This window comes from Pseudochaenichthys georgianus, chromosome 8 (assembly GCF_902827115.2).
Source record: "Pseudochaenichthys georgianus chromosome 8, fPseGeo1.2, whole genome shotgun sequence".
Taxonomy (NCBI): Eukaryota; Metazoa; Chordata; class Actinopteri; order Perciformes; family Channichthyidae; genus Pseudochaenichthys; species Pseudochaenichthys georgianus.
The window spans coordinates 27,965,259-27,980,624 of record NC_047510.2 but is presented as its reverse complement, the minus strand read 5'-3'; the positions used below and the strand labels follow the sequence as shown (position 1 = coordinate 27,980,624).

At 41.7% G+C, this 15,366-nt stretch overlaps 1 long non-coding RNA gene across 1 annotated transcript; it reads left to right on the top strand.

Moving 5' to 3' along the window:
* Window positions 1–6,843: 6,843 nt before the first annotated feature.
* On the top strand, window positions 6,844–7,614 carry LOC139434342 (uncharacterized). Its single transcript, XR_011643697.1, has 3 exons — window positions 6,844–6,968; window positions 7,358–7,418; window positions 7,538–7,614. It is a non-coding gene; the product is annotated as an uncharacterized lncRNA (long non-coding RNA).
* The last annotated feature ends 7,752 nt before the right edge of the window (window positions 7,615–15,366 follow it).

Sequence of the window (15,366 nt, the reverse complement as noted above, 5' to 3'; positions counted from 1 at the left end):
TTCGCTCACCTTTTGTCCTGATCCATTGATATAAGAACCTGTATGAAAATGAGCTGATCAGATTTTGGCCACTTTATGATGTCATAACGATTTTTTGGCTTGTGTAACCATGGCCGTATCCACCATTGAGGTCACCGAAGTCCGGACCTCGGTAATATTTTTCGAGCTGTGTAACAAAACTTGTGAAATAATTGCACTAAACGGGATTCTTTGTAGTACTTCCATTTACTGAAGATGGGGGCGCTGCATAACTACGTAGCCTCGATTAAAGCAAACAGAAGAAGACGACATGTATCAACAAACCTCCGCAGCCCGGACTTGAACCGGAGCAGCGAAGGAGTGATGAAGTATCTAGAGATCTGAGTCCAGCGGGCTGCTTGTGTTTCTGTTCATTAGGACATCATATGACCAGCAGATCCTGTGTGAACGCTCTACGTTAGTCAGTGGACGTCCGACAACATGCACAATGTATGTGTGTCGAGGAAAAGATGCCTGTTTTTGTTGTTGTTATTACTGTCAGGAAATGTACAACCTAACCCTGGTCCGCCCAGTAGTAGTAGTCAGATCGCTACTCCTGCTGATTTTAAAGCTAGGTCTGGGTTGGGTTTCATCCACTTGAATGTGCGCAGTCTGTTAGGTAAACTAGATTTTGTCCGCATTTGGGCGAGCTCGACTGACGCTGACGTCATTGTTTTATCAGAAACATGGCTAAATACATCTATTTTGGCCTCTGACATGGCCTTAAATGGTTTTTAATGTGTATCGTACCGACCGGCCTAATAAAGGTGGTGGCGTTGCCATTTATGTTAAGAATAAGTTCAGTGTAACCACATTAGTTTCCAAATCTATCAGTAAGCAATTTGAATGTTTAGCCTTAAATGAAGTGGGGCAACAGGTCATGGTGGTGGGCTGACCCCCCTCAGCTGGCAAGGACTCCTTGTCTTCACTAGCAAATCTTTTATCGCAACTAGACTACAAGGAAATAGTGCTACTTGGAGATTTTAACTGGGACTGGTTAACTACAGTGTCAGAGGATTTTAAAAACCTTTGTATCTCTTTGAATGTTACTCAGATTGTTGACAGTCCGACTCGCCCTAACATTAAGTCCCCTAATAAATCCTCCCTAATTGATCTAATTTGAACTAATGCTCCCTATAAATACTTATCTGTGGGAGTATTTGCGAATGATCTGAGTGATCACTGTGTTGTAGCCACAATTAGGGACACTAAGGTTCAAAAGGTTAAACCTTGTATTATCATTAAGAGAGACATACAACTTTTTGTGGAGCAGGGTTTTGTGCATGATCTGTTTGGGTTTGATTGGGGAAAAATCGATCTGTGTGCTGATGTAGAAACTGCATGGTCTTATTTTTATCTTGGTTTTATGGAGATCATTGATAGACATGCACCCCTGCGTACATTTAGAGTAAAGGGACGAGACAATCCTTGGTTTTCTGCTGAGCTGTCTAGTCTCCTTCATGAGAGAAACAAGGCCTGGGCAAAGGCTAGGAAATCAGGCTCAGAGATAGAATGGCTGCGTTTTAGGCAGCTAAGGAATAGCTTCACTTCAATTGTCAAAAGTGCAAAGTCGAAGTACTATTTGTCAGTTACCACAGAAAAGCTAAATAATCCTAGGACATTTTGGAAAGTCATAAAATCGATATCCACCGGTGAGATCCGTAATGAGCTACCTCCGTGCCTTACCACAGCATCTGGCTCTATATCGGACAGGGCCACTATGCTAAATTGCTTTAATGAGCATTTTGTGTCCTGTGGCTCTCTGTTTGATTCTGTGACTAACTGCTGCTGTGAACACCCCAATCCGTGACTCTGAACAATGTGGTTTGGAAAACCCTTTCAGTTTCACTCCTTTTACTGTCAATGTTGTTCATGAAATATTATCTAAGCTAGATCCTGAGAAACCGGCTGGCCCGGACAACGTAGAACCTTTCTTTTTAAAGATAGCTGCAGATTGTATTGCTCTTCCTCTCACTACTCTTTTTAACCTCTCCCTCAGCACAAATGCAATTCCAAAAGTATGGAAGTCAGCTTATGTCTTGCCTTTGCTAAAAGGAGGGGAGCCAACTATTTTAAATAACTATAGTCCAATCTCAAAATGGTCAGTTCTGGCGAAGGTGCTCGAACGCCTAGTGAGTGAACAGGTAAAGGAGTTTTTATGTAAAAATGATATCCTGTCTAAACATCAGTCAGGCTTCAGAAAGCAACATAGCACCATCACTGCGACAATGAAAGTGGTGAATGACATTACGAGTATTTTAGATAATAAGCAGAGTTGTGCAGCTCTATTTATTGAACTTTCCCAAGCGCTTGACACCGTTGATCATCACATTTTGAAGCAGAAGCTACTCAGTATTGGCATATCCAGCCTTGCAGTGGGGTGGTTTGTGAACTACCTCTCTGAAAGGTCCCAATGTGTTCATTTTGATGGACTGTCTTCTGAGTGGTTAAACATTGCTAATGGTGTTCCTCAAGGTTCTTTTTTAGGTCCATTTTTATTCTCTATATATATCAACAGTTTAGGTGAAAATGTGGATGAAGCTACTTTACATTTGTATGCGGATAATACCGTGATGTACTGTGCAGGTCCCTCCATTAAGGAGGCTGGTGTTAAATTACAGGCTGTTTTTAACATTATTCAGACTCAGCTCGCTGAGCTTAAGCTTATTTTAAATGTTGATAAAACCAAGGTAATGCTCTTTTCTAAAGCTAAAAAGACTGCTTTGGATATTGTTACCATGCAAGGACAAGTACTCAAAGTGGTTACCTGTTATAAATACCTAGGTATCTGGCTTGATGATTGTCTTACTTTTAAACTTCAGGTCATTAATCTGCTTAAAAAGCTGAGGATTAGACTAGGTTTCTTTTTTAGAAACAAGTCCTGTTTCTCGCTTGAGGCCAGGAAAAGGCTAGTCACTGTGACCTTTTTACCTGTGCTGGACTATGGTGATTTGATATGAATGCACCTGCCCATTGCCTGGAAAAGTTAGATGCCGCCTATCACAGTGCCCTGAGATTTGTTACTAACGGTAAAGCACTTACTCATCACTGTACCCTGTATGCCAAGGCAGGTCTGCCTTCACTAACTGTACGGAGGCTCAGCCATTGGTAGCCTACATGTTCATCTATAAAGCCATGTTGGGTAAACTACCTTTTTATATCTGCTCTCTGATCTCTCGACAAATTGAAAGTACTTATTATTGAGATCTCATGATGTTGTTTTTTTAAATGTTCCAAGTGCTAGGACTGTCTTAGGGAAGAAAGCTTTTAGTTGTGCAGCTCCACTAAATTGGAACAGTCTGCAAACATGTTTAAAACTGAGCACTTTGGTTCCCCTGCATCATTTTAAAACTCGGCTGGGTGACATGCTGTTTGATACTCATGGTACCTGTCACTGTAAATAGAGTTTGTAAACTGTACCCTGTACATTATGTTCTATGTCATCCTTATTGTTGTTCTGTTGTTTTTATGTTACATGTGTAACTAATGTCCTGCAGGTCACCCTCGAAAAAGAGATCTTTTGATTTCAAAGGGCTTCACCTGGTTAAATAAAGGCTACAAACAATTAAACACAGCAGGGAAGAGGGACTGTATGGGAGCCAATAAGCTTCAGTCTTTGTTTCCTATATATATTAGAGCACCCTCAAATTAGAACGTTAAAGGTGGGACTTAGGTCTCGTTTACACGAGGACGATACGGGTTGTATCCGCATACTTTCTCTTGCGTGTAGCCCTTTCGTTTACACGGGGCCGTAACAAAACGATAGAAACGGACCCCACAAACGATAACGGGTCCCAAGTTGGATAGATCTGCAAACGGAATGCTATGGGGCGGCAAACGGCTCAGTGTGTAGGCCTACGCCCTATACGATCATTTTCTGATAACAATGAAATAGCCCCGCCTCCCTCTCCCCACGTCTCCTGCTCAGAGATCAGCTGCTGGGCTGTCAGAAGAGGGGGAGGAAAAGAGAGGCTCCGTTTATTATTCTTATATTATTATAGAGTCGTTATCAATTTGTTTTAAAGCTCAATAAATAACAAAGAAGACCTCTGACCGGCACTTTTCTAATTTTGTCGGGAAGATTTCAACTTTAACGGACATGTTGACCGGCGACATTTTTTTTTAACGGAAACTCTGCCGCATGGTTCCCTCATCCCTTGGAAGAGGCAGAGAGGTGGGTGTTTTTCATCTGCTGGTGGACTACCGGAGAGATTTCCAGCAGGATCACACGCCGTCCACCGCGGAGAATAAATGTAACAATTAAATAATGCTCAGAAAAACTTCAATTTGCAAATTATCGGGGGACATTTCCCTACACTTGTTAGCTTTTAGCTAAAAACAAACATGACCAAACTTGTTCTTGAATAGGTAGCTTTCCTGCTTCTGTCTTGATGTATTGAAGTCACGTTGAGCGATTTTCGTAAACATTACGAGCTAACTTTTTACTCATTTTATTTGTAGAAATGGGAGAATAATTGTTGCTGTTGAGTTTTTAAAGCTGTGATCTTACCATTGGGCGATCACACTGGCTCAGATGTGTTAGGTATCATGTTAGCGGATTGTCGGTCTCTATCAATTGAGGGTACTTGTCTGTCATGTATAATCTTTGTGTGTAATAATAAGGTTTATTAAGAAAGGAGGCATGCTTATTCTGTATACTTGTGGCTTGTTAAGCACGCAGTTCCCTCATAAAAGTAGTAGTAAACAGTTTTGGAAAAGACAATATTAGATTTGTCAGAGAGCTGATATCAAATGCAGTAGTTCGACTACAGAGACTGTTTGTCTATGTGGATTCAGCAGGGTGTGTTGATATGAGTAAGAGTCCGGCCTGTCAGTCAAACAGGGAGTGTGTGCCGGGAGAACATTCCGGCCCTGTCACACTATGTTGATCCAGTGCAGCTGACATGCACTTGGGCCACCGGTCTTTACTTAGAATTTCAAGTTCGCTCTACAAGCTTGAGAGAACAAAATAAACACCTCCTGATAATTGATATTATGGATACGCAAGTCTTAAATGCCAAAATTAAACTCAGATGTACAATTCGCTGTTTTAGAGGCTGATCTAGAAACCTGCCACCATGCTGTAAAGCCATTTGATCTTTACAGCTGAGCTTAGTGGGACATTTAAAGACTCTGCACTCCAGTGGAGGGTATGATGAAGTCTGAACAGACACAGGATCGGCACACTTTGTTTGCCAATGGTGTAGAGGTGACGCTGATTGCTTTCTATTATTACAATGAAATTGGTGTCCAAAGTTGTAACAGTTTGCTCTTAGTTATTAATCAAACAACGAGATGTTTTGATCAGTACATTGCGTGTCTAACAGGTACATTTCAGAAGCCAAAAGTTTTCTTCCCATAAGGGTTTTAAGTTTGAGTCTCATTATTTCAGCAGTATCGGTGACAGTTACATCACCAAGGTCTGATTCTGCAGACAGCTCATCTGTCTCCCACATAAAACAGCTTGACATGTACATAATGGCCTTTGCAATGGTTTTACAGCATATTATAGGATGGATTCCGCCCCATTGAGACTGTAGCCATTTGAACTTCTTTTTTAATTAAAGGGCTAGAACTTGGCCGCTGCTTGCCTAGGAAACAAAGATGGATAACGAATTATTTTTGTGTTGTACCAGGACGCTGGCCTTAAGTCTGGGGATGGAAAAGTTATATCCAGAATTGCTTCGTCCGCTTTTGTCAGTTTTGGTCCACTAAGAATGTATCTGCAATGGCTGAAAATTGGAGATAGTAAGGCCAGAGCTTTTTTACATTACATTACATGTTACTTGTTAGATGCTTTTATCCAAAGCGACTTACATACTCAATACTGTGGGCAATCCCCACAGGAGCAATTTGGGGTGTCTCGCCCAGGGACACAACGACATGCTGACTGCAGTGGGGTTTGAACCTGCTCCCCTGATCTGAACACCAACGCACTAGTCCACTGCGCCACAGCCTCTGTTTTCTGTTTGTTTCAACATATAACATATATTTTATACACATACATTCTGTATACATTTCTACATAAAAAACTAGAAATATGTTATATATTTTATTGAGTTGTGTACTTACATTATACCAAATGATTCCAACCGTTTTCAAAACAAGAATCTGTGAGTGTGAGTGTCATTTTGAATCAAGGTAAAGGTTTGTCTAGGTTTGGTTCCTTTTATTGGCCTCTTTGAGCATTGTGGTTTCTGCAAGTCAAACATTGACTTTTTTTCCATTTCACACATTTTTATGATCAACTTAGATCTTGGCCATTTTCCAAAAATATATTTGAACAAGATGAACGTTTTTATGTCATCTGATGTCTGTATTTTGAGTTCATTTAATTTCAAACCTTTATTTATACAGATAAATCCCATTGAGATCATTGATCTCTTTTTCAAGGGAGACCTGCTCAAGTAGTTCCACATGAAACATAAAAACTAGGGCTGTCAAACGATTAAAATTTGTAATCAGATTAATCACAGCTTAAAAATTAATTAATCATGATTAATCACCATTCGAACTATGTCCAAAATATGCCATTTCTTTATGTATATTGTTGTGGGAATGGAAAGATAAATGAAAGAAGGCGGATATATCCATTTAACACAGTATCTATGTTTATTATAACATTGTTCTGTGTGTCAAAATGAAAGACAACCCACACACCTATCAATCATCAAACCGTGGGGTCTTAATTCATTACGTGTTGATTTCTATCAACGGGGGAGTACTTCAGGAAAGTCTACAGAGGGGGGGGCGGCGGCGGCTAGTGGAGTACTTCGTGACCAGAGCTATTTAATAGAAGAGTTACGACATCTCCGTTCACTCCAATGGACCACTTTTTTACAGCAATGGCGGATCGTGGAGCCTCTCAATCGTTCCCCGGAAGTTAGCGCCAAGGCTGGCAGAGCTGTGGAGTTGCAGCATAATACACCGTTCGTGACGGACTTTTAAAGGTAAGAAGAAGTTTAAAGATTTATATTGCGGATATTATCAGTACATCTGATTCAAATGAACATGTGTATTAAAGGATGTCAGTGGATTATCCCTAAATTAGTAGATTTAAGGAACGTTTACAGATAACAGATTAAGCTAGCATACCGAAGCAAGTTAGCAACACACGTTGAACAGCCTTTTAATTGTAAATTCCGTTCTCTTAATGTCATTTCGTCCAACATGTTGAATTAGAGAAGAGGGGCTTCTAAACGGGATTGTATGCGGGGGTGGAGGGAGTTAAATATTAGATAAATATAACTTTGGTGCGTGTAAGAGTGAGTGTTTTTAGCAGAGCCATATTGTGTCCTTGTGATTCTGTTGATTATTACCTGTCTGTATAATGTTGCAGCTCAGCTGATTCTGGATTGATGGCAAAGGGAGAGGCACTTAAGTGAGAGTGAAAACACAAAGTACGTTTAATACTACTGTTTTATATAAGTAAACACCTTATCTCCCCAAGGCATTTCCCATCCAATAGGTGTGCTGTGTGTGTATAACCCTTTCTCCTGTCTGTTACTCCCTCTTTCAGCACAAGAACCAGAGGGGGATTCAATGGAGCCTGAATACCTGCACTGAGACCCTCACCCTGCACCCTGAGTCTCAACTCAGTGTTTTTCAAGCCTTTCCCTGTTTTTTTGTATTAAACAAAACATTAAGCTTTCCCAATGGTGTGGTTTTCGTTTTGTGAAAAAGTGCAAATGCAGTGTTTGTATATAATTACATCACATATTTTGTTGCTGTTGGTCGTGAAATTGCTCCTGCTGACTTGAGCCAGCCATTTTCTCCTCCGCTCTGTGTCAGTGGGGAAGCCGTACATTCGTACTCCTTTCTCTGAGCAATTTGAGCATCCCCAGGCAGCACATCAAACCATGGTGGCTACTAGGAGGCAGCACAGCAAACCAGGACAACACGGAGGAAAAGGCACCGACAAACTGCATGATATGCTATTCAATGTTTATTGAATTCCATGTATTTGTAATGGATGTTCCTAAAACAACACATTTAACATCATCATTATCATCATCATATGCTGCTAGTCCTGCTGCTGCTGCTAGTCCTTTGATAGCCACCTGTCGGTCTCCTGTCCTTTCTGAAAGCCATAAAGATGACATTAGTCATTTAGATAACTTGTGTCCTCAATTACCAGGGGATTACTGAAACTACCATGAATTTAAGAAAATGGTAGAAATGAATCCAATCTGAATTTTAAAGCATTACTTTAGATCCCCTCCCTCTAAATGTATCAATAAACATTAGAAAGTGATGCTCCTGACTACCATACAGGTTTAAGAAGATAATATTGGTTTGAAAGAATTCAAAGCTATAAATAAACAGCAACAGGCTCTTTAACCAAGGCACTGTTAGCCTAACATGTAAACTAGTTGTTCACACTAATCCTAATATTATCACTTAATATTAGCAAATTCGATTTTATTTTTTAAAACATTGATGTAAATACATACACATATCGATTTGTTGTATAAATATTGCAAATCAAAACCTTTATTCACTAATAATTAACAAAAATCGTAGTTCTATCTCCTGTTATCAATGCATTCACATTGCCCGCCATGAACTTCCGGGGAACGATCCTCTTCTACATGAACCACGTGACGATAACCGTTTTTGGACTTCCGGTGTCGTAACTCTTCTATCTATATGGCGCTGTTCGTGACCACAGTGTGAACGTTGTGATCAGCTGTTTTAGCGCAGTTCTCTAGTGAAGAAGGGGGGGAGTCTCCCTCCGCAGCCGGTTGGCGTAGTTTTGGCACAGTTCCGTTGTACAGACCGACGTTAACAGCAGCCCTGTATGTGCACACGGAGACCGACTCTGTCGTCCGGTGATCTAACCGCCTTCTGGAAAAGCTTCACAAGTACGTCGGTACGCAAATGCGCTTTGTGACACGTGACGGTACGCATTTCAGATTACGCACATAACCTGCGTACCAGTTATGTGCACCCCTGTACCAGAGCCATATTATTACTATTATATGGCTCTGCCCTGTACTACAGCAAAAGTATACTCCGTTGGGACTTCCTGCAACAACACCACGCCGTTATCAAAGATGTTCTATTGAGAAGACGATCACTACGTGACAAAAGTTTTCAAAACCGTGGCTACTGAAATCAATCTTACTAACTGCTGTCTGTGCAATTTACTCCGCGCGAGTTGGCAGACTTTATTTTGCTTACTTTAACATCATTTTTCATGGTGGGGCTAAGCCATTTCTTGGTATGGGTGTAGCCTACCCCAGCCATACCCTGGCGCTGCCACTGGTGGCATGTATGGGGCGGGCCATTCTGCACATGCGTTAAATGCGTTAAATATTTTAACGCAATTAATTCAAAAAATTAATTACCGCCGTTCACGCGATAATTTTGACAGCACTAATAAAAACATTTACATAACTATCCACATGAACAGGTACAGCTTCCGATTGAGTAGCATCCAACCGAGCTTTAAAAATATTTAGTGGCACCAGATTGGTCAGTTTCCATTTAATTTGCAGACTATTCCAAGACAGAGGAGCTGCGCATCTAAAAGCTGTCTTCCCTAAGACAGTCCTAGCAGTTGGCACATTTAATAAAACCACAGCATGCGATCTCAGGCAGTAGCCACTTACAATTTTCCGTGAGATCAGATGTAGGATGGAAGTTTCCCTAACATGGCTTTGTATATAAAAATGTACCAGTGACTGAGCCTCCGTACAGTTAGTGAAAGCAAACCAGCCCTTGCATACAGGGTACAGTGATGGGTTAATGCTTTACAGTTTGTCACAAATCTCAGTGCACTGTGATAGGCGGCATCTAACTTGACCAGGCAATTGGCAGGTGCATTCATATAGATCAAATCACCATAGTCCAGCACAGGTAAAAAGGTCACAGTGACTAGCCTTTTCCTGGCCTCAAGCGAGAAACAGGACTTGTTCCTGTAGAAGAAACCTAGCCTAACCCTCAGCTTTTTAAGCAGGTTATTGACATGAAGTTTAAAAGTGAGACAATCATCAAGCCAGATACCAAGGTATTTGTAACAGGTAACCACTTCAAGTGTTATTCCTTGCGTAGTTACAATATCTAAAACAGGCTCTTGTGTCTTTTTAGCTTTAGAAAAGAGCATTACCTTGGTTTTCTCAACATTTAAAAGAAGCTTTAGTTCAGAGAGCTGAGTCTGAATAATGTTAAAAACAGCCTGTAATTTAACAACAGCCTCTTTAATGGAGGGACCTGCACAGTACATCACGGTATCATCCGCATAAAAATGTAAAGTAGCTTCATCCACATTCTCACCTAAACTGTTGATGTAGATGGAGAATAAAAGTGGACCTAAAACAGAACCTTGGGGAACACCATTTGCAATGTTCAACCACTCAGAAGACAGCCCATCAAAGTGAACACATTGGGACCTTTCAGAGAGGTAGTTTACAAACCACCCCACTGCATGGCTGGACATGTCTATACTGGCTAGCCTCTGCTTTAAAATGTGATGATCGACGGTGTCAAACGCTTTTGAAAGGTCAATAGATAGAGCTGCACAACTCTGCTTATTATCTAAAATACTCACCACATCATTCACCACTTTCATTGTGGCAGTGATGGTGCTGTGTTGCTTTCTGAAGCCTGACTGATGTTTAGACAGGATGTCATTTGTACATAAAAACACCTTTACCTGTTCACTCACTAAGCGTTCAAGAACCTTAGCCAGAACTGACAACTTAGAGATTGGCCTATAGTTATTTATAAGGTGGCCTCCCCTCCTTTTAGCAAAGGCAGGACATACGCTGACTTCCACAATTTTGGAATTGTGTTAGTACTGAGGGAGAGGTTAAAAAGAGTAGTGAGAGGTGGAGCAATAACATCTGCAGCTATCTTTAAAAAGAAAGGTTCTATGTTGTCCGGGCCAGCCGGTTTCTTAGGATCTAACTTGGTTAAAGCTTCACGAACAACATCAACAGTAAAAGGGGTAAAACTAAAAGGGTTTTCCAACACACGTTTTTCAGAGTCACATACTGTAGTGTTCACAGAAGCAGAGTTAGTGACAGAATCAAATAGAGAACCGCAGGACACAAAATGCTCATTAAAGCAATTGAGCATAGTGGCCCTGTCCGATATAGTGCCAGATGCTGTGGTAATGCACGGAGGGAGCTCATTTTGGATATCGCCGGTGGATAACGATTTAAACACAGTGATCACTCAGATCATTTGCAAATACTCCCACAGATGAATATTTATGGGGAACATTAGTTAAAATGAGATCAATTAGGGAGGATTTATTAGGGGACTTAATGTTAGGGCGAGTAGGACTGTCCACAATCTGACTAACATTTAAAGAGATACAAAGGTTTTTAAAATCCTCTGACACTGCAGTTAACCAGTCCCACAATCTCCAAGTAGCACTATTTCCTTGTAGTCTAGTTGTGATAACAGATTTGCTAGTGAAGACAAGGAGTCTTTGACAGCTGAGGGGGGTCTGTAACAACTCACTACCATGACCTGTTGACCCTTTGCCACTTCTATATTTATGGCTAAAAATTCAAATTGCTTACTGATCGATTTGGAAACTAATGTGGTTACACTGAACTTATTCTTAACATAAATGGCAACGCCACCACCTTTATTAGGCCGGTCAGTACGATACACATTAAAACCATTTAAGGCAATGTCAGAGGCCAAAATAGACTTATTTAGCCATGTTTCAGATAAGACAATGACGTCAGCGCCAGTCGAGCTCGCCCAGATGCAGACAAAATCTAGTTTACCTAACAGACTGCGCACATTCAAGTGGATGAAACCCAACCCAGACCTAGCTTTAAAATCAGCAGGAGTAGCGATCTGACTACTACTACTGGGCGGACCAGGGTTAGGTTGTACATTTCCTGACAGTAATAACAACAACAAAAACAGGCATCTTTTCCTCTTAAACGACACACATACATTGTCATCTACTTTAGAAACACCGGAAAAGTCTGCGAGAGTGTGATTTGAGCTTAAGAAGCAGTCCTGAAGAACCAACATCGCAGGAAAACAAAAAAGACAAACATATTTTGTCGAGCAGATTGTCTGTGACAAGGCAACCGGTAATTGTTTGAGCAACACATCCGAACCTTTGCAGGGGATGCCCACTGCGGGTGGCAGAACAGACCTGAATCCAGTAGACTTCTCAGAATGACTAGAGATCTTCTCATAGTCCAAAACAGTTAACAGGCACAGCAGAATCCCGATATGGGCCATTTCCCCAGACCAGCATACAGTATCCGCGATGTTCCTGGAGCAAAATCAGCACAGCAGCAAAGGACAGGCGAAAACAGCAGCGTGGAAGCGCTCCGGTCCCTCCGTGGTATCCCCGGGGTGAAAGCAGGCCTCTGCAACAGCAGAACCAGGACAGGTGGAAAGCAGGCCCCAGCGGTGGTAAAATCGTCCTCCGCACAGCAGCACACGCCCGGTGGAAGCAGGCCAAGCCCGAAGCGTGGATCCACTCCGTCTCTCCGCGACTACTCCGGGGTAAAAACCTCTCCAGTACAGCCGTATTCTACAGGTGGGAGCAAGCCTCCGTAGATCGCAGATCCCAGGCAGCAACAGGTGGAGCCGCTCCGTCTCTTCGCGACGAGCAGGCCTTCCTAAATCGCAGATCGAATGCAGCAACAGGTGGAGCCGCTCCGTCTCTTCGCGACGTCTCCGGAGGAAAAACACCTCAGTACAGCTGTACTCGACAGGTGGGAGTAGGCCTCCGCAGATCGCAGACAACTAAAACTACTACTTGTATAAGCATGGATGGCTAAAAGTTTGTAAGCAGGAGAGCTAAATGCTAACAGATGCCAGATGCTAACAGGTAGTGCGAGCCTGTAGAAATTGCGACTGCCTCCAATGATCAAGGATCAAGGAGTGTGTGCGTAGATGCAGCGGACAGACAGGTCTCTGAGTTATCAGGAAAACAAGCAGTTTAAATGTGGTGACAGATGAACAGTGTTTTTTTGGGGGGGGATTCTCAACTCAGTGTTTTCCTTAGTTTCCTTAGTCACAGAGAGGAGCAGAAGAACTACTGTATGTGGATAATTCGTCTTCACGTAAAATCCGCTTTAACATTTGGATTAGAAAGACAAGCCAAGCTAACAGAAGCATTTCATTGCTTTAAAAAACACAGATATTTAAATTGAAACTTTCAAATGCGTTTTAATAGATGTATTCAACATGTCCACTATTGGGGAAAGGGAAACCTCTGCTATAATCAGGAGGGAAACGTCACATAACTCGGCTTTTTGTTGTTATTTAGATTGAGAGACCCCTAAATGACATATCATACATTCAACTTGTTCTCATATTTTTCTTTATTTAGCTCGTCTAATCCTATCAAAGACAGATACGTCCTTCTGTAAGTAAACAACACGTACACATCACAGAAGCTGACTAACACCAACCCTCTAACTTCTCCTAATCCATTCTTTTCATTCGGTGGCTTTACGACTTTCAGAGAGCTGAAGCCGGTTTCTCTGTATTCAAACCTCCTCCCTCCTAAAGTTGTCTGCAAGTCCTCTGACATTGTCATTTGGCTCTGGAACATCCTGTCCTGGGTAAGATGTAGTGGCAGTGGTGGGGGCGTAACAACCCCAGGTAGGCAGTAGAAGGCGTTTTCTCCATTTGAGAAAGCATTGGCTGTTTTGAGTAAAAAAGTGCACTCCCCGTGGGTGTACAGTTAATTCTAATTGGAAATAATCACCATTTGGGAACATACACAAGTGATTCAACACATTTGTAAGTGTTTTGGGCCGGACTCATCATACCCATACATAAATATGTGGCAGCTTCTTTTCCGGGTCAAGTCTAATGATGATTGAAGAGGATGCTTTGTGTGCATCAGAAACGTCCATTAGAGAAGCCCAGTGGGAGACAACGTACGAACACATATTAAATCAGAACATCCCGTGATGAAGCTAAAAACATTTTGGACTGGCTGTTCAAGGACTTTGTTATGCAAGCTGTGGCAGGGAGGGGAGGACAACGGATACAATGATATAACCAGATAAGTGTTATTTGAGTAACTTATGCGGATTGTAACGATGTATGTGTAATTTAAATTCATTTCAGTCAGACAACTCACGTGTTTCTTTAACGTGTTTATTAGAAGCAGCTTATAGTTGAGTTTGGCGTCTAGGCTCGGGGCTCATCACTCCACAGATATACATAGCACGATGAGTGATGATTAAATAACTAACCCCCCGAGCCTACAGGTGGAAGCTGGGGTGGTGGTGGGGCAGGCAAGCAGCAGCGACGTGGAAGTAGCTGCAGCAATAGCAGCAGCAAGCAATGCATAGAGAGATATCTGGCAGGTTAAATAGAGCGGCGTATTAAGGAGACTCTGTTTGGTTGGTTGTAGAGTGGCAAGGGGCGTTATGTATGAATGCAGCATAAGTGCTCGAGTTGACTGCCTGCACTAGCTCGCAGGCTTTGCCCCATTTTGTGGAGCTGGCTGTCTTCACTGGGCAATCACAATCTGTTATCTGCCAATGTATTTTGTTACATTTTTCCATAAATGGGTTTCTGTTTTGCACTTTTGCTGGCACGAATATGGTATTTTGCTAATAAAACAACAACATTTATAGAAGGCAAGATGTGGCCTTTACCACTAACTGCTTAATTACAAGCACAAAACAAACTGAAATCAAGTTTTTTTTATGACAATAGTTTCGATATTCATTTATTCTGAAGCATAATTGTGTGATAAGGAAGCTTTATGCTGCATGGCATACTCTACCAAGTAGCTCTTTCACTGCATTAATTAACTCCACCTTACAAACCAAAATGTCAAATGTAATTGTTCTGATAATGTGTAATTTAATTAGAAACATAATTTTCTACACCAGACCACCATTAAATCATGTCAGAGTTCCAAGCTAGTTCATTAACATTGCATGTAGTTTATAATGAGACTAATTCTGTTGAATCCTCGTCTTTAACCTCTCTTTTCACTGACCAAAGTGTTTTAAAAATCATGAAAATCATGAAAGCCCAACTATAACCTAGTTGCTGTGATTGAGTGAATTTGAACCTTTATGCACACAACGAGCAGCCTGTACTACGAAGCCGGTTCAACCTAACCTGGATATGTTTGAGTCCTACGATGCGGGTTATCAAGTGGATCGCTCAAGCCAGCCGTGTCCTATATCTAGTTAGGTGCGCGTTCACATAAAAGGGGTGGTATTTGGAGCGATCGACCAATCGGAATAATGGAGAAACCCGAGCGAATTATTTGACGGCGGAGGAGCAGACAATGATCATGAGCCGCTACGAAGATGTGAAGCACACCATTAAAGCCAAAAGCAGTACCCTTGTGGCTGCCAAACGTCGCCAACAATGTTGGCAGGA